The sequence below is a fragment of the Ranitomeya variabilis genome, chromosome 3, assembly GCF_051348905.1.
Source record: "Ranitomeya variabilis isolate aRanVar5 chromosome 3, aRanVar5.hap1, whole genome shotgun sequence".
NCBI classification, from domain to species: Eukaryota; Metazoa; Chordata; class Amphibia; order Anura; family Dendrobatidae; genus Ranitomeya; species Ranitomeya variabilis.
In genome coordinates this window covers 658666036-658686070 of record NC_135234.1, presented here as the reverse complement: position 1 = coordinate 658686070, position 20035 = coordinate 658666036, and the positions used below count along the sequence as shown (strand labels likewise).

General features: G+C 43.8%; 1 protein-coding gene across 4 annotated transcripts in view; it reads left to right on the top strand.

The window, feature by feature from the left end:
• The window catches only part of SMAGP (small cell adhesion glycoprotein), a 64606-nt gene that overhangs the window by 39946 nt on the left and 4625 nt on the right, over nucleotides 1-20035 (top strand). The window contains exon 1 of one of the 4 annotated variants that reach the window (XM_077297823.1): nucleotides 14550-14584. The exons of 1 other annotated variant lie outside the window; for it this stretch is intronic. The gene's annotated coding sequence lies outside the window, so the exon portion shown is untranslated. 2 more of the 4 variants (XM_077297820.1, XM_077297821.1) reach the window with 2 other exon arrangements.

The following is a 20035-nucleotide window of genomic DNA, read 5'->3' as shown; positions in this document are numbered from 1 at the left end:
AGTCTCCCCGTGACAGGTGATAATTCTAAGTGGTATGTGTGGAGAAAACCGGGCACTGCTCATCATATGCCCAATACAATCCCAATAGTGAAACATGGTGGTGGCAGCATCATGCTTTGTGGGTGTTTTTCAGCTGCAAGGACAGGATCACTGGTTGTCATTGAAGGAAACATGAATGCATCCAAGTACAGAGATATCCTGGATGAAAACCTCTTCCAGAGTGCTCTGGATCTCAGACTTGGCCGAAGGTTCACGTTCCAAAAAGACAATGATCCTAAGCACACAGCTAAAATAACAAAGGAGTGGCTTCAGAACAACTCTGTGACCATTCTTGACTGGCCCAGCCAGAGCCCTGACCTAAACCCAATTGAGCATCTCTGGAGAGACCTGAAAATGGCTGTCCACCAATGTTCGCCATCCAACCTGATGGAACTGGAGAGGATCTGCAAGGAAGAATGGCAGAGGATCCCCAAATCCAGGTGTGAAAAACTTGTTGCATCATTCCCAAGAAGACTCATGGCTGTACTAGCTCAAAAGGTGCTTCTACTCAATACTGAGCAAAGGTTCTGAATACTTACGACCAAGTGATATTTCAGTTTTTCTTTTTTATTAAATTTTCAAAAATTACTACATTTCTGTTTTTTTTCAGTCAAGATGGGGTGCAGAGTGTACATTAATGAGAAAAAAATTAACTTTTTTCAATTTACCAAATGGCTGCAATGAAAGAGTGAAAAATGTAAAGGGATCTGAATACTTTCCGCACCCACTGTATATCTTTCGAAGTGTTCATGTGTCAAAAACAGTGTAATAAACTACAGCATAAAGTGGTTGTAAACCAATAAGCATTGAGTCTCATATCAAACTATAACCTAAAACACAATAAACCAAAATATACTGTAAAATGCAGTCGCACTACCTAGTTTGAAAATCCAAACCATCATGCATGGGCCCTTGTATTTTATTTCATGCGTTTTTCATATTTATATTGTGATAAGATGCTCAAGTGATCTCTAAAATGTATGTTACATTAACAACTGTAATGTTCACAGCCACTAATTTTCTATTAAATCAAATGTGGTATTACAGACCTACAAGAAATAAAACAATTTGCTGCCTGGAAACTTTGGTGTTATAGATGCCTAAGGCCGAGCTCAGATGAGCACTTGAAAAATCGTTCGCTTTTCATCCGTAAATTATGTTAAGAATTGAAATTATCAGTAAAAAGCAAACGCTATGCTGATGATCAGTATAGGATCCAATTTTATTTGTGCACCCATAGACTTGAATGGGCAAGTCTCATCCAAAATACAGAAGAGAATATTGCATGCTGCGATTTTTTTTTTACAAGAAGAAAAATGTCCAGCTCCACCGAAGATAAAATTTCTTTATTCACAAACTTGTAACATAGAGGATACAAACTTCAGCACAAACCATGTGGGTGTGAATCTCAACGCGTTTCTGGAGACTGAGTTCCCTTAATCTTTTCTTTTTTTCTTCTTTTGGACTTTACACGTTTGGACACAGCGGGTCCGTGCTCCCGAAGCTCAACTAATGCATCACGGGTGAGCTGGTTTATTTTTCTTTTCTTTAAAGATTTTTTTTCACACAAACACTCGGTGCTTGTGAACAGCTGTCACTTGAACAACCCTATTAAATAACGTTGGTCCATGTGCTATGTGATTTAACACAGAACGCATACATACATATAATATGCTCATTGAAACGAGCCCTATAGATCCACCACAATCTACAGTATAAATGTTATGCATTTGAATTGCACTCTATGTATTTTTCTTTAACCCCTGCAAACAAACCACTTCAGTTGTTGTTTCATCTACTGACAACTGAAACTTATTTCAAAACATGAACTTTAACGAGTTTGAACCAAATCGTTAAGGTATTACCAATCCATAGATGTAGTGATAAATTACTAGGAGTTCAACTTCTGGGATCCCCACAATCCTGAGAATGGGTGGGGTTTTATAGAGCTTTATCTAGGAAGAGAATAGGTTGAGCATGTGCATCACTACTCTATTCATTGTCTGACCCAATGGGACTTCTGCAGATAGTAGAAACTCATTATGTTGTAAGACCAGAGGAATTGAAAAGTTTATTATCTGCCATTGCGCTATTCCCCTTGTCCCAGTCTCATACCACAGCTGTATATTTAGCCTTTACTGGCTACTAAAATAGGGGGACCCCCCAAAAAAATTATGTGGGGTCCCCCTATAATTAATAGCCAGAAAGGCTGAGATTCATAGCCTAGAAAGGGGCCATGGATAATGCCCCCTCCCGGGGCCAAAAATACCAGCCCCCAGCCGCCCCAGAATGGGCGCATCTGTACAATGCGCAGGGCCGGTTTTAGGCAAAGTGGGGCCCTAGGCAAAAGTTTAAAATGGGGCCCCAAATTCCTACATATTGCACATCACACAGAAATAGTAAAAAGATCTAATGTTAAGAATAATAAAAAAACAAAAAACCTGCTATTCTCACCTTTCGTCATCCACCAATGCGCGAGCAGCTGCCGCCAGCTTCCGTTCCCAGAGATGCATTGCGAAATTACCCAGAAGACTTGCGGTCTCGCAAGTCGTAATTTTGCAATGCATCTCTGGGAAGGAAGCTGGCGGCAGCAGCGCGTGCATTGGGACAGCTTCGCTGGACGCCGGAGGTGAGTATATAACTATTTTTTATTTTAATTATTTTTTTAACATGGATATGGTGCCCACACTGCTATATACTACGTGGGCTGTGTTATATACTGTGTGGCTGCTATATACTACGTGGCCAGTGTTATATACTGCGTGGGCTGTTATACACTACGTGGGCTGTGCTATATATTACGTGGGCTGTGTTATATACTGCGTGGCTGCTGTATACTACGAGGGCAGTGTTATATACTACGTGAACAGTGTTATATACTGCGTGGGCTGTGTTATACACTGCGTGGCCACTGTTATATACTGCGTGGCCTGTATTATATACTGCGTGGGCTGTGTTATATACTGCGTGGGCTGTGTTATATACTGCGTGGGCTGTGTAATATACTGCGTAGGCTGTGTTATATACTGCGTGGGTTGTGTTATATACTGCGTGGGCTGTGTTATATACTGCGTGGCCTGTGTTATATACTGCGTGTCTGCTATATACTATGTGGCTGATATATACACACATACATACATATTCTAGAATATCCGATGCGTTAGAATCGGGCCACCATCTAGTAGATTACATAACCACGATATGTCTGGTATCTGCTCTACATATACTGTACAAACATACACACATATACCGTACATACAGATACACATATAAATACAGTATATGCAAACACATACATATACCATACATACACAGATACACATATACCGTCATACATACACATACCGTACATACACACATGCATATACCGTACATTCACACACATACCGTACATACACACAGATACACATACATATACCGTACATACATATACACGTAATGTACATACACACATACTGTACATACACACATAGTTATATACACATATTGTATACACATACCGTACATACATATACCATACATACACACAAATACACATAAATACAGTATACCGGACATACATACACATACCGTACATAGATATACCGTGCATACACACATATACCGTACATACAGATAAACATACATGTACCGTACATACACACAGTATATACACATATAGTATAAACATACCGCACACACATATACATACACATACTGTATGTACATGCACATAAACATACATATATGCTATATACATACAAATTTATTGCACATACAGATACACATACATATACTGTACATACACATACTGTACATGCATACACACAGCCATACAAATATACCATACATACACACATATACCGTACATATATACAGATACACACACAGATAGAAACATACACATAGATACACAGACATACACAGATGCACACATACATACACATACAAGCATATACATACACACATACTAATCTGTGATATCAGCTCACAGGTGATCAGAGGAGCCCTGGATGAGGTCACATAGTTCAGCTGGAGAGGGCTGCAGAACCCACTACTGTGGGGGATGGGGCACAGAGCAGGCAGGACTAATATCAGCCCCCTGGTGCTGCCGTGTTGTCCCGTACAGTGAGCCTTCTCCCCCATCTCTTCTCTGTGAGGAGACGCTGCAGCCTGTTCTGATTAGAACAGTGGAGGGAGCAGAAGATCCCCTGTAAGTCCTGCTCTGCCTCCACTGATGTCTCTATGTGCTGTGCAGCCGGGGCCCCTGACTGTAGGTGAGCACTCACCATTGGGACGCTCCATGCAGGGGGACAGACGGCAGCCAGTGAGCGCTCTCCTCAGTCTAGTGAGGAAAGCGTTCATTGGCCAGCGTCTCTCACTGCATGACACGCCCCCTTTTTGATCTCCTGCACTTCGCGCCCCACTCTCTCCACGGCACTCGGTGTTCCATGATTACAGGAGGGAGTGAGAGGGACCCGATCCTGCATGATACCGGGCCTGCCTGCAGGGGCCCCCCTCCACCTCTGGGCCCCGGAGCAGTGCCATCAGCAGTATGTCCACCACTGGCTGGGGGCCCCTAGGGCAGCGGGGGCCCTAGGCAGCTGCCTAGTCTGCCTGCCCCTAACGCCGGCCCTGACGATGCTCCAATTCTGGCACTTAGCCTCAGCGTATATCTGCACAGAGATTGAAGCTTCAGAGACTGGGTGTTCTGTGGAAACTGTTTGGGTAAAGGTACCGTCACACTAAACGATATTGCTAGCGATCCGTGACGTTGCAGCGTCCTGGATAGCGATATCGTTGTGTTTGACACGCAGCAGCGATCAGGATCCTGCTGTGATATCGCTGGTCGTTGATTAAAGTTCAGAACTTTATTTGGTCGTCAGATCGCCGTGTATCGTTGTGTTTGACACCAAAAGCAACGATGCCAGCGATGTTTTACAATGGTAACCAGGGTAAATATCGGGTTACTAAGTGCAGGGCCGCGCTTAGTAACCCGATGTTTACCCTGGTTACCAGTGTAAAATGTAAAAAAACAAACAGTGCATACTCACCTTCGCGTCCCCCGCCGTCCGCTTCCTGCACTGACTGAGCGCCGGCCGTAAAGTGAAAGCACAGCACAGCGGTGACGTCACCGCTCTGCTGTTAGGGCCGGCGCTCAGTCAGTGCAGGAAGCGGACGGCGGGGGACGCGAAGGTGAGTATGTAGTGCAAGAGAAATCAAAAGGAATAAAAAAGGATTTTGGGAATATGTCAAAAGTAAAAGAAAAGTCAAAGATGCTATAGGATTTTTACAGGATGGAAATGATGAAATAGGAAAAAAGGATGTTGAGAAGGCCGAACTTTTAAATTCCTATTTTGCATGTAACATCAACTGATTTTCACTGTCCTATTAAGGGAATAGAAGAATCCAGGATATCTATAAACAGATATCTATAAAATGAATTCAAGTCTCCAGGTCCAGATGAGTACTGAAGGAGATAGAAGATAATTTTGAACCACTCTCCATAATCTTTGAAAATTCTTGGAGAACAGAAGTCCCAGTAGACTGGAGAAGAGCAAATGTTGTTCCTATCTTCAAAAAGGGGAAGAAGGTAGACCCAGGGAACTATAGGCCGGTGAGTCTGACGTCTATACCAGGAAAGATCTTTGAACAAATTATTAAACAACATGTATGTAAGTACCTGGGTAAGAATGAAGTGATTAAACAGAGTCAGCATGGGTTTGTAACTAATATGTCATGTCAGACTAACTTAATTTCCTTCTATGACAGAATCACTGACTGAGTGAATCAGGGAAATGCTGTAGATGCTGTAGATATAGTATATCTTGACTTCAGCAAAGCATTTGACAAAGTATCTCACACAATCCTTATTGAAAAAATGACTAAGTATGGAATGGACAAGGCAACTGTTAGGTGGATTCATAACTGGCTTAGTGATCGGACCCAAAGTTTGGTTGTAAATGGCTGCACATCCAGTTGGAAGAATGTCTCAAGCGGGGTACCACAGGGTTCTGTCCTGGGCCCTGTATTGTTCAACATCTTTATCAATGATTTAGATGAAGGAATTGCAGGTAAACTGATTAAATTTGCTGATGACACAAAGCTAGAAGGGATAGCTAATATTAGAGAACAGCGAGAGAGGATTCAAAAAGATATAAATAAACTGGAGCAGTGGGCAGCAACTAACAGAATGATTTTTAACAGGGAAAAATGCAAAGTACTACATCTGGGCAATAAAAATGAATAAAGCATATATAGAATGGGAGGAATAGGGCTAAGCAACAGCACATGTGAAAAAGACGGGTATAGTAATAGATCACAGACTGAACATGAGTCAACAGTGTGATGCAGCAGCAAAAAAGGCAAATACAGTTCTGGGATGTATTAACAGAAGCATACAGCCTAGATCACAGAAAGTCATTATTGCCTTCTACTTCTCTTTGGTCAGACCTCACCTGGAATAGTGTCCAGTTTTGGGCACCACATTTTAAAAAAGACATCAACAAACTGGAGCAAGTTCAGAGAAGAGCGACCAGAATGGTGACCGGTCTGCAAACCATGTCTTATGAGGAACGTTTACAGGATTTGGGAATGTTTAGCTTGCAAAAAAGAAGACTGAGAGGAGAGTTAATAGCTGTCTACAAATATCTCAAGGGCTGTCACATTGTAGAAGGATCATCTTTTTTTTCATTTGCACAAGGAAAGACTAGAAGAAATGGGATGAAAAAGAATGTGAGAAGATACAGACTAGATATTAGAAAAAACTTAATGACAGTTAGGGTGATCAATGAGTGGAACAAGCTGCCACAAGAGGTGGTGAGTTCTCTTTCAATGGAAGTCTTCAGAGTCAGGTCAGACATGTCTGGGATGATTTAGTGAATCCTGCTTTGAGCAGGAGGTTCCTTCCCACTCTGCCATTCTATGATTCTTCCCACTGTCCTGTAGTGGTGGCATATGGGGTAATAATGGCTTAATATCACCTTTGTAAGGTGACATTAAGCCGGCTTAGTAATGGAGAGGCGTCAATAAGACTCCTACTATTACTTATCCTATAGTTGGTAAAGGGTTAATAAAACACACGCATGCAGAATAAAGAATTTTAATGAAATAAAACACCACACAGTTTTGCCATCTTTATTACACTGGTAATTCAAGCGAAGCCATCAATCTTCTGAAAAAAAAATAAAACAACAGTATACTCTCTGGTCCAACGCAGTCCTTAATAACACGAGTGTCCCACGACGAGTCCAGCTCTGCTACATCTGGATGCCTGACATCGAGACATAGCCGAGCTTGTAGATGACCACCGGAGATAACTCTCTGGCGATCACCTACTCTAGCTCTCGCGGTCAGCTGACCGTGAGAACCAACCTAGGGTGACCGGAGATAACCCCTGGTCATGTGCACGGCAGTTCTCGCGGTATGCTGTTATCGCGAGAACTGCAGTGGATGCGGACTTCCAGCGGTGACAGGTATGACCTTAAATTAGTAGACATGCGTAGTAAGCTGCGTTTACACAGTTACTACGCATGTGACTAATCATTAGATATGGGTTTACCGCATCTAATGTTAGCCCTCCCCCGTCAATAATAGCAAAATTATAGGGGGGGTCTCATGGCCTCACAGGCCCTGAAGGAAAATTGGGAGTCAGTTTTAATGTTATGGTTGGTTACTGTGGTATTTGAGGTAAGCTTTGGTGTTTTCTCGCCAGAAGCGGTTTAATCTGGTTTTTAATGAAATTCAGGCGCTCAAATAAGAGCTTCCTATTGGTCAATCTGGGCTTTGGCGGTTTTTTTCCAACAATATAAAAGCCCTGGAGTTTGAATTTTCACCTCAGACGTCGGTGAAAGTGAAGAAACTGAAGATACAGCATGGAGGATCTTTTACAACAGCTTCTGTCACGAGCCAACAGAGAAGACGGAGCTGAATGGCTGAAAAGCTGTTTAGCTTTCAATCCCTTACCTGCTCCTCAGAGTGTCAGCGCAAGTTCCCCGTTACCGAGCTCTCAGTTACAGCCTCCGGTAATTGAAATGAGCCCAGCGGTGATTTCAGCTAACCGCTCCAGAAGGAAGACGCCGCAGAGGACCTTATCGCCGCCCCTTCCGTCTCCATGTCACAGTGACAGCGCACCGGATATTCGTAAGAGGTCACGCCGCCCAGCTGCTAGCAAATCCCGGAGTCCGGTTCGGGATTCACAGCGCCAGGAGAAGGCGGCGCCATCACAGCAAAACGCCAGGAGACGCCCTCCCGCTAACAGCCGTAAAAGCGCTGCAGCGGCTTCATCTTATAGGGTGTCAGCGGCGCTGCCAGCCTCTCCTCCTTCTTTGAAACAGGCTGCGACGTCGACCTGCATTCAAACAGAAGATCCGGAAGAAGAACCAGCATCCACAGCTCCAGATGAATCCCAGCTGCGTTCGCCTTCTGTACAAGGCTTGAGCGCAGGCTGTTCAGAGGACCGGTTGCAGAGAGGAGGATCGTCCAGAAGGGGTGAGATGAATGTTATGCCCCTGTCTGTGCATCCTAACCAGCTTAGGGATTTAATTAAGAGTGTGCTGGCAGAGTCTTTAGGGGATTCTTTTAGTAATTCTGCTAGTACTTTGCCACCCATTAACCATGAGGTTATCCCTATACATCAGAACCCATACAAGGAGGCTCTGACATGTGAAATTACCCCCCTTGGATTCCATTTGAGCTCTGCGGTTAAAGAGCTCATTTGGAATAACAGCTATGTTGATTTATTTTCTTTACTCCCTCGGAAAGAGCATTCATTTAGGTCCGATAAGGACTTAAAAACTGAAGATGATACTAAACGTGGCCCATTGAAGTCCTTCAATAACTGGCTTCAGGCGTTTTGTATTTACGCAGCGGTTTTAGGGGAGAAGTATCCCAATTTATGTAGCAAGCTCTTTCAGCACATAGACATCATTTTGGAGGCCTTCCGCAATTTTGGAGGCCTTGCCTGGTTCCATTATGATGAAGCGTTCAGACAAAAATTAGCAGTACACCCCAATATTTCTTGGGGTGTAAAGGACGTAGGTTTGTGGATTAACCTGATGCTTCCACAAAGACAATACCCTAATAAACAACCAAATGCTAGTTTTCCAAAAAAAGGGGTCTGTTTTGCATTCAATGATTCCACATGCAAATGGGGCAACTCGTGCAGGTTTCGGCACGAGTGCTCCTTTTGTGGGAACCAACACCCTGGTTCCAAGTGTTTCCGGAAACAAATTCCCCAAACAGCTTCTAGGGATACAATGTCAAAAGGCGCAGACCCCGGTGAGACTATCAGAAATGCTATGGTGGCTAAACATTTACCCAAACAAAACGATCAGTAATTTATTATTTAATGGTTTCTGTTACGGCTTTGAGGTCCCTCAATTTAAAGGCCCGGGTTGCGTGTTGGTAAAAAATCTGGCATCTCTCTATTCGCAACACGAAGTTGCTAGAAAAAAGATTTTGGAGGAATTGGGTTTGGGTAGAATAGCGGGCCCCTTTTCTTCCCCCCCATTTGAGAATTTTCGGATTTCTCCCTTAGGGATTGTACCAAAGAAAGAATCGGGGAGTTTTCACATGATTCATCATTTATCTTATCCTCCTGGTTCATCACTGAATGATGAAGTGGATAAATCCCTATGTTCTGTTTCTTATTCTTCTTTCGACTCGGCAGTAGATCTTCTTAAAAAATTTGGCAGGTTGTCACTGATGGCAAAATCCGACATTAAGTCTGCATTTCGGTTGCTCCCTGTGCATCCATTAGGGTTCAATTCCCTGGGTTTTCAATTCGATAACCAATTTTTCTTCGATATGTGTTTACCCATGGGTTTTTCCCTTTCCTGCTATTATTTTGAGAGTTTTTCTTCTTTTCTCCACTGGGTAGTTGAATACAGCTTGCAGGACGCTGGAATTCTACACTACCTGGATGATTTCTTGTTTATCGGTCCTGCTTCATCGAATGCTTGTCTGGATGCATTGAATTGCTTCATAGCCATGTGTAAAAAGTTTGGGGTTCCATTAGCGATCGACAAGACCTGCTTACCTACAAATGTGATCGATTTTTTGGGTATTACACTCGATTCAGTTGAGATGGAATGTAGACTTCCTGAGGATAAGATTATCAAATTGATGAATTCTTTGGACAAATTTTTGACCAAAGAAAAGGTAATTTTGAAAGACATGCAATCATTGCTGGGCCTGCTAAACTTTGCTCTTCGTGTGATCCCGATGGGAAGAGTTTTCTCTAGGCGTCTTTATAACTCTACTATAGGAATTTCTTCTCCTAATTCGCATATCAGAGTCACGTCAGATTTGAGAGAAGATGCCAAAATTTGGCGTGCATTTTTGTCGAATTACAACGGTAAATCTTGTTGGCAATCGGATTTTGTTTTGGCTGATACTCTCAATTTTGCTTTTTCTTGCGATCCTGATACGGGTTTTGGTATCCTTTTTTCTTCTCATTGGGTGTCTCACAGATGGCCAGATTCTTGGATTCATAGCAATTTGACTGGTAATACTATGGTTTTGGAACTATTTTCTATTTTTTCAGGTCTCTATTTGTGGGGTCATTTAATGAGAGATAATAGGATCATAATTTTGTCAAACAACAAAGGCGTTTTATTCGGGATTAATACACTTACTTCAAAAAACCCCTGGGCCATGAAAATTCTGAGGCAGTTAGTGCTGTTATGTCTTAATTTAAATATATGGTTGAAAGCCAAATTGGGTAAGAATAGTTTAGAATCAATATCGGATTCTCTGTGCCATCAACAGTGGGAAATTTTTTACCAACAGGTACCCACAGCAGATATGGACCCGACGCCTTGCCCACAGGAGCTTTGGGACATGGTTTTGAGTTAATTCCGCATTTTATTGAAAATTCGTTATCATCAAGATCATGGGCTGACTATTCAGCCGCATGGCAGCAATGGATTAATTTTTGCAATTCGAATAATTTTGATTATAGCCTCTCCAGTCCCATTTCCGGTTTGCGATTTGCTGAATTTCTTTGCAAAAAAGGGTTATCTTATTCTGCAGTTGCAAAATCCTTGGCTGGGGTATCTTTCTTTTTTAAATTGTTTGGTAAAACTCCGCTAACAGGTACGTTCCCTATTAAACAGTTTTTGAAGGGGTTTAGACGAACCAATTTTAAACCAGATACTAGACGCCCGATTTCCCTTCCGCTCTTAGGGGATCTTTGTGTATCCCTTCAGAGCGTTTGTATTAATTCCTTTGAGGCATCGTTGTTTTCAGCAGCATTTTCTTTAGCGTTTTTTGGAGCTTTAAGAGTCGGGGAACTGGTATCAGTTAAGAAAGATAATTTATCGGGTTTAATGGTTTCTGATGTTTCTGTTTTGGATTCTCACCTATTTCTTTTTGTAAGAAGATCCAAGACAGACCAATCCGGCAGGGGTGTTAGGTTGAAAATTGATGCCTTACCGGGTAAAGAATTTTGTCCAGTGATGAGTATTAAAAAATGGTTGAGTGTTAGGCCTATTATGGCAGGACCATTGTTTGTTCATTCGGACGGAAGCCCCGCAACCGTTTTCCAGTTTAATGCAGTTTTTAAAAAATGCTTGCAAATATTAAAAAAAGATCATTTAAGATTTACTTCTCACTCTTTTCGCATAGGAGCGGCAACAGAGGCGGCTAGAGCTGGCCTACAAGACTCTCAGATTATGCGGCTGGGAAGATGGGAATCGGGTAGATTCAAATTATATGTGAGACATGATTTATATGATAACTAAATTTGATTTTACTTTCAGGTTACAAGACTGTATGGATCCTTGGAGACTCATATGTTTTTTGGGCTCAGAAGAGAGCTAGACTACGTTTTTATTCTGAGAATCTTTCTTTTAGTCATGATTTTGTTCAAATTTTTTGGCACAGCTTAAGAGGGATGTCCTAGTACGATCTTCCAGTGGAGTTTAAAAAATGTTTTTCTAGGTTTCCTTCCCCGGACCTGGTAATCTTCCATTTAGGAGGAAATGATCTCGGGAAAAGCAAAACGTTGGATTTATTAGCTTTGTTTAGATCAGATTTCATATTTTTCAAACAGTTTTCTCCTTGTTCTACTTTTGTTTTTTCGGAGATCATTCCGAGGTTGCTATGGAACAGTGTTGAACTTTCGTTTATAGAGAAGATTCGGAAAAGGGTTAACCGAACAATGTCAAAATTCCTTCCCATGATTAATAGCTTCTCTTTTAGGCATGAGGACTTGGAAGGTTTTTTGCCGGGCCTTTACAGGCGTGATTTAGTTCATTTGTCAGAAATAGGTTTAGATATTTTCAACTTAAACCTTCAAACAATGGTGGAGAAATGGCTGTGTGCTAGTGGAAGGGCCAGGTTTCCTTGAACCCTGGCATGTGGAAAATCGCCCTTACGGGTGGATTGGTTTTATAAAGGTTTAAACTTATGGTTATTATATGAGTTAAATTTTAAGATCAATATGTTTGTGATGGAATTTTGAGTAACTCAAAAATAAAAGACACGGCCATTTTTCCCACATATTATTTGTAGTGTCTATTTATTTGTATGAATGGGCCTTGTGTGGCCATGTTAGCCCTCCCCCGTCAATAATAGCAAAATTATAGGGGGGGTCTCATGGCCTCACAGGCCCTGAAGGAAAATTGGGAGTCAGTTTTAATGTTATGGTTGGTTACTGTGGTATTTGAGGTAAGCTTTGGTGTTTTCTCGCCAGAAGCGGTTTAATCTGGTTTTTAATGAAATTCAGGCGCTCAAATAAGAGCTTCCTATTGGTCAATCTGGGCTTTGGCGGTTTTTTTCCAACAATATAAAAGCCCTGGAGTTTGAATTTTCACCTCAGACGTCGGTGAAAGTGAAGAAACTGAAGATCCCACCCTCCCTCCCTTTATTCGGCACCTCCTCCCCTTGTCGTGTCATCTTTATTTTGTGAGGAAAATCGCCCTTACGGGTGGATTGGTTTTATAAAGGTTTAAACTTATGGTTATTATATGAGTTAAATTTTAAGATCAATATGTTTGTGATGGAATTTTGAGTAACTCAAAAATAAAAGACACGGCCATTTTTCCCACATATTATTTGTAGTGTCTATTTATTTGTATGAATGGGCCTTGTGTGGCCATGATTATCTATGGGAATTTTAAGGTGCGGCGACGGAGCGTCGTCGCACTGTAAACAGACATGCTGGAAACAGACATTCTGGAAAGACGATGTCCGTTTAAGTGGGTCTGCCGCCTGCGTCTTTTAGTGTATAGTGGAGACGGGATTTCATGAAATCCCCTCCACTATGCAGGAACATCTGGACGCTGTGGCTGTAAGTAACGTCAAACACGCAGCGTTTCCTGACCGTGGAAACATGTCAGTTTTTAGCATCAGTGATTTTCATGTATGAAAAAACAAATTGTAAAGCTCTTCTTAGGGTATGTTTCCACGTTCAGGAAACGCTGCGTGTTTGACGCTGCGCAGTGCCGCAGCGTCAAACACGCAGCGTCCAGATGTTACAGCATAGTGGAGGGGATTTTATGAAATCCCGTCTCCACTATGCGTGGTAACATGCACCCGGCGGCCCTGCGATTCCGGACATGTGGCTCGTCTTTTAAGATCGCAGCGTGTCCGTTTACCTTGCGGCGACGCTGCGCCGCCGCAAGGTAAATCACAGGACCCTATGTGCGGGGTGCGATGATGCCGGATGTGAGCAATGAACACATCAGGCATCATCGCGTCTCCAGAAGGGGGCAGAGCATTGGGCGGAGCAAGTTTGCCGCTCCGTCCAAACCGCCGGCCATCCTGAAAGTGGACATGTACCCGTCGCCATTACCATGCTAATCACGGACTGCACCCTGATGCCATTTCATTGTGCTGCCAACATCATTTTTACAGATCCATAGATTCGATTGCTTCTTGCTGATAAAACACTGTTAACTGACATATTAATGCATTTACGCCACAGACTGGCATAAAAACGCTGCAAGCTGTGGCATGCGCCACACGTATGCCATAATGTACAGGCCTTCGTCCAGTGGGCATGGCACGGGTGACACGTATGCCATAATGTACAGGCTTTTGTCCAGTGGGCATGGCACGGGTGACACGTATGCCATAATGTACAGGCTTTCGTCCAGTGGGCATGACACGGGTGACACGTATGCCATAATGTACAGGCTTTCGTCCAGTGGGCATGACACGGGTGACACGTATGCCATAATGTACAGGCTTTCGTCCAGTGGGCATGGCACGGGTGACACGTATGCCATAATGTACAGTACAGGCCTTTGTCCAGTATTACAAAAATAAAAAAGGGCAGAAAAAGTGGCGCTCTTGCCTGCAAGCGCAGCAAAAAAGCAACGTGTGAACACAGCCGAGCTCCGTGTGTATCGGTAGTATATTATCTGTATACACGTCAGTGTTTCCCCGTGCACCGGGCTCAGCGCACTCCCTGCGGGACACTACGGGTGATGTAATGGACCGGCAGGCGCAGACAATGAAGGGTTACTGGGCGGCGCTGGGTGTGGCGGGATATAGCGCAGCTCTGCACCTGTCCTCATTAGCAGCTGCTCGGTGCCGGGAGCCGGGGTGGACATTACAGGTGAGTAGTGGCGGGAAGCTTCCGCATCGCTTTCTTCTGCTCCTGACCAGGTGGGCGGCGGACCGGCTGCTCGGAGGTGACAGACGCTCGTAGGATCCTGAGTGAAGGTGGCGCAGTGTATCTGTATGTATAATGTACATATATCCGGGACTGCAGGACCGTGGGCAAGAGCCACCAATCTCTACATAGGCCTGCGTGGGGCAAAATACTACGGGGGCTCTTTCTGGGACTATGCACTGCAGCCAATGCTAGTGCTACTCTTATAGTCGGTTTTTCTTTAGTTCTATGAGAACTGTGATCTGATTGGTCGCTTAGGCAGGCACTGCCTCTGTAAGGTGGTCTTAGGTGGGATGCGCACCTTCAGGGTCACATGACTTGTGCTTATAACTAGACTCTGCTCCCCAGAGCCCATTCCCATAGTGCTGTGCGCTCATTTACTGGGGTGAGTTATACAATCCTGCATTCTAGGAAATTACCTAGAAAACTGCTGCATTATAGTAGTGCTAAATCGGTAGGTGTAGCTTTATATCTATATCTATATCTATATCTATCTCTATCTATATCTATACTATCTCTATCTCATCCTGTTCCGTCTGGATCCCAGAATTCCAAGCGGTGGAAGTTCACCGACCACCATATTGGGACACCCAAGTGATGGGTGTCTTAATATGGGAACTGCTGGTGGTACCAGCCTCTTGCGCGGACCACCAGTGGAACACCGTTGCAACACACGCTGTATACGCCGTATGCACCACACTATACGCCGTATGCAGCCTCTTGCGCGGTACCACCAGCTGAACACTGTCGTGAACACACTGCCACCGGGATCAGTCGAATGATTCACTGACTTCAGCCATCTTTGTACAGGTGGAGCGCATGCGCAGTTTTAATGTGACCGCCGCTATCTGCACAATGATGGCGGCGGTCTGATTTACTGCGCCTGCGCAAATTCCGTGCAGTGAATCATTCGGCTGATCCCGGTGGCAGATGTGACATGTCTACAGGCAGAGGAAGCCGGTCACATTAACCCCTTCACCCCCGGAGCTGTTTTCGTTTTTCGCTCCCCTCCTTCCCAGAGCCATAACTTTCTTATTTTTCCATCAATTTGGCCATGTGAGGGCTTATTTTTTGCGGGACGAGTTGTACTTTTGAACGACATCATTGGTTTTACCATGTCGTGTACTAGAAAACGGGAAAAAAATTCCAAGTGCAGTGAAATTGCAAAAAAAGTGCAATCCCACACTTGTTTTTTGCTTGCCTATTTTGCTAGGTTCACTAAATGCTAAAACTAACCTGCCATTATGATTCTCCAGGTCAGTACGAGTTCATAGACGCCTAACATGACTAGGTTATTTTTCACCTAAGTGGTGAAAAAAAATTCCAAACTTTGCAAAAAACAAAACAAAATTGCGCCATTTTTCGTGATCTGGGGTCAGGTGAGGGCTTATTTTTTGCGTGCCGAGCTGTCATTTTTAATGATAGCATTTTGGTGCAGATACGTTCTTTTGATCGCCCGTTATTGCATTTTAATGCAATGTCGTGGCGACCAAAAAAACGTAAATCTGGCGTTTCGATTTTTTTTTTCTCATTACGCCGTTTAGCAATCAGGTTAATGCTTTTTTTTTTATTGATAGATCGGGCGATTCTGAACGCGGCGATACCAAATATGTGTAGGTTGGGGTTTTTTTTTATTGATTTATTTTGATTGGGGCGAAAGGGGGGTGATTTAAACTTTTATATTTTTTTTTATTTTTTTCACATTTTTTTTTTACTTTTTTTTTTTTTTAACTTTTACCATGCTTCTATAGCCTCCATGGGAGGCTAGAAGCAGGCACAGCCCGATCGGCTCTGCTACATAGCAGCGATCATCAGATCGCTGTTATGTAGCTAAAATGCAGGTGTGCTGTGAGCGCCGACCACAGGGTGGCGCTCACAGCCACCGGCGATCAGTAACCATAGAGGTCTCCAGGACCTCTATGGTTACAATGTACAAGCATCGCCGACCCCCGATCATGTGACGGGGGTCGGCGATGCGCTCATATCCGGCCGCACGGCCGGATGCGGTAGTTAAATGCCGCTGTCTGCGTTTGACAGCGGCATTTAACTAGTTAATAGCGGCGGGTGATCGCGATTTCACCCGCCGCTATTGCGCGCACATGTTAGCTGTAAAAAACAGCTGACATGTCGCGACTTTGATGTGCGCTCACCGCCGGAGCGCACATCAAAGCGGGGGTCCCGACATGTGACGTACTATACCGTCACATGTCGGGAAGGGGTTTTCCCACAAACAAAAGTTCATTTTAAAAATTGTGTCTGACCATGTAAGGAGCATACCACATCTCCTGGGCAGTTACCTGCTCCATTACAGGGGATGAGGTAATGGTGGATCCTTCAGAGACCGTGTGAGGGTATGTGCACACGTAAGAAAAGAGGTGCAGAATTTTCTGCACAAAATCCGCATCTCCTGGCAGAATCCGCAGCCACGGTTTTTATGCAGAATTGATGCGGATTTTTAACATGGAGGGGTGAGGAAACGCTGCAGATGCGCACAAAAGAAGTGACATGCACTACTGTCAAATCCACAGCAATTCCGCACTGCTTTTTCTGCACAGCTATTTTTTAACCCCATTGATTTACCATTTCGGCAAAGCCCGTAGGCCCCTGCCATGTTGTGGTGGCCTCCGGGAACATGGACGCTGGGCCGGGGTCAGCACATGCTCAGATTCAGATCTCGGCAACAAGATCTGGTTGCCGAGATTTGAATCTGAGTATCTGGCAGCCATGTTCCCGGAGGCCACCGCAACATGGCATTAACGGATGAACGGGGGTCTCCGACCTTTGAAGAAATGCCGGCTGAGCCCCCACGGAGCATAGAGCCACTGCCCTGGAGCACAGCCCGCCACAGCTGCATCATCCTGGGGAAAAATACACTAGTTATACATATTTTTTTTTCTTTTGTCTAATCAATACACAGTACTAACAATGCCGTAAAACTGGTATCTGCTTCAAAACAATCATGTTTCATTTGATAAGAAGTGTTGGCATAATATTGAATACGTGTCATACAAGTGAGATTGTTCTGGCTCTTGTGAAAACCGGTTACGATCCACCCATAATTGGATAACACCTCGAGGATTTCTCATATTAAAGTTGTTCATTCCACGACTAAAAACGTGCTATATACATAGGGGTGAAATGCGTTGATATTGTGGATATACTATGGTTTGCATTATCTACTGAATATAAACATTCAATGAAGTAATAAGAAATTTGAAGTCTTTTACGAACACTGAAGATGAGTGCAAGCTTTTTACTATGGTTTGGCTTGAATAGTACACCTGCTTACTGACTCTGGGTATCTGCACTGTCTGAGTGTCCTATAAGGAGCCAATAGGTTGTATGAAAGTGAGCAGAGGAGACTCTTCACTACTTCCCCCACTATATACCTCCTACAATATGCCACTGTATAGGTATACAATTGGTCAAGTCATACTGTAAGTTCAGTACCAAGTGACTTGCATTTCAACATTTCATGTAATATGGGACATGTATCATGCACACATAGATTAAAGGTGGTGTCTGTCAGCATCTTGTGCCCCTTTGCCTGAGGACATGATGATGATTCATGCAACAGTTACAAGAGGAGTGATGGCCCTGCTTACAATCTGTAAGGCTATGTTCCCATGATCAGGACATAGCAGTGCTCTGGGCGTTGTATATTTTCGCTGCTTTCGAATCACACAGGTAAATCCACGTGTGTTCCCAGAACAATGTGGATTTACCACATCAATATTGTATACTGTGGAAACTTCTGTTGCAGAGAGTAGCTTTATGCACCACAGAAATGGACATGCTGCAGCTTGTAAACCCACGCCGCAGGTGAGTTTATACGGCGTCAAATAGAACACCGTGGTCATGGGATTTCTATAAATCCCATCCACTGTGCTTGTATTGTACGATAAGTCAGGAATAGCAGTGCTTTGTATTGAGGGAACATACTCCAAGGAAGTAGGGAGACACAAAAGGTGGAATGTGCTTGTTATGTACGGTCCAGCCATAATTGAGGGTCTTCATATTAAGCTGCATGGTCTGATCTATCTTTTACTGTGAAATCTGGCAACATCAAGTGAAAGGGAGATGTACACTTCATAGAACTTAAAGCTGGTGTAAATTGACAGCCCCTGTCTGTCTTGAAAGGTCACCAGCCTGATATTAAGAGGGTCTTATGAATGGAGTTCTTGCTAGAAGTCTCCTCACATTGGCATGCCAGGCTTGGCTTGTCACTCTCAGCAAGGAAAAACTTTACCCCTTGGATCCTAGCTACAGTTCTTCTTAAGATTGAGCAACCAGTCTGGATTTGTAAATGATCAGAATATATTTAAGGGAGTCTGTCATCCCTCCCTGAAAATTCTTGCAAAGTCATCTAGGGAACTTGGCCCCTCTAAGGGTATGTGTCCACTTTCAGGATTGCATCAGGATTTGGTCAGGATTTTCCATCAGTATTTGTAAGCCAAAACCAGGAGTGTAACAATTAGAGGAAAAGTATAACAGAAACATATGCAGTGCACCACTTCTGCATTTATCACCCACTCCTGGTTTTGGCTTACAAATACTGATGTAAACTCCTGACCAAATCCTGATGCAATCCTGAACGTGGACACATACCCTTAAAATCCTCACTGTAATGTTATCACTAGCTTAGTTTTTCAGGGGGAAGTGTTCTGGTATTAATCAGGGGGCTGGAGTGCACACTTGGAAAATTCCTCTGGGACAGCGGCTTGCTACACTTCTATAGGCAAGGAAGGGGTGCGCTCCTGTAGTCAGCACACATGTAGAGCAAGGGGGTTAATCTGGGCACCGCCTGCTCTTCAATAGTGATGGCTGTCAATGAAGGGAAAATTAGGTTTTTTTTTGTGTTAAACCTTTCTGACAAGTTTAAGGCTGCGTGTCCACGTTCAGGATGGCCGGCGGTATCGCCGGAGCGGCGAAGCCCCGCCCCCTTCTGGGACGCGATGATGCCGGATGTGTTAACTGTACACATCCGGGATCATCGCCCCCCTCCCATAGGGCCCTGTGTTATGCCTTGTGGGGACGCTGCGTCCCCGCAAGGTGTACGGACATGCTGCGATCTGAAAAGACGCGCAGCATGTCCGTAGTCGCAGGGCCGCCGCGTGCGTGTTTCCATGCATAGTGGACACGGGATTTCATAAAATCCCCTCCACTATGCTGGAACATCTGGATGCTGCGTGTTTGACGCTGCAGCTCTGCGCAGCGTCAAACAAGCAGCGTTTACTGACCGTGGACACACACCCTTACTGTGCAAGTAGCTTAAGTTGAGTTTTGGGGACTTCCTTCTGTAACTTATGCAGTTTGTATTGCGACATCTGACATTTCTGCTTTGAGAAATTAATGATTAGTGAAGAAAGCTTGAACTTCATGGACCAAGTTAAA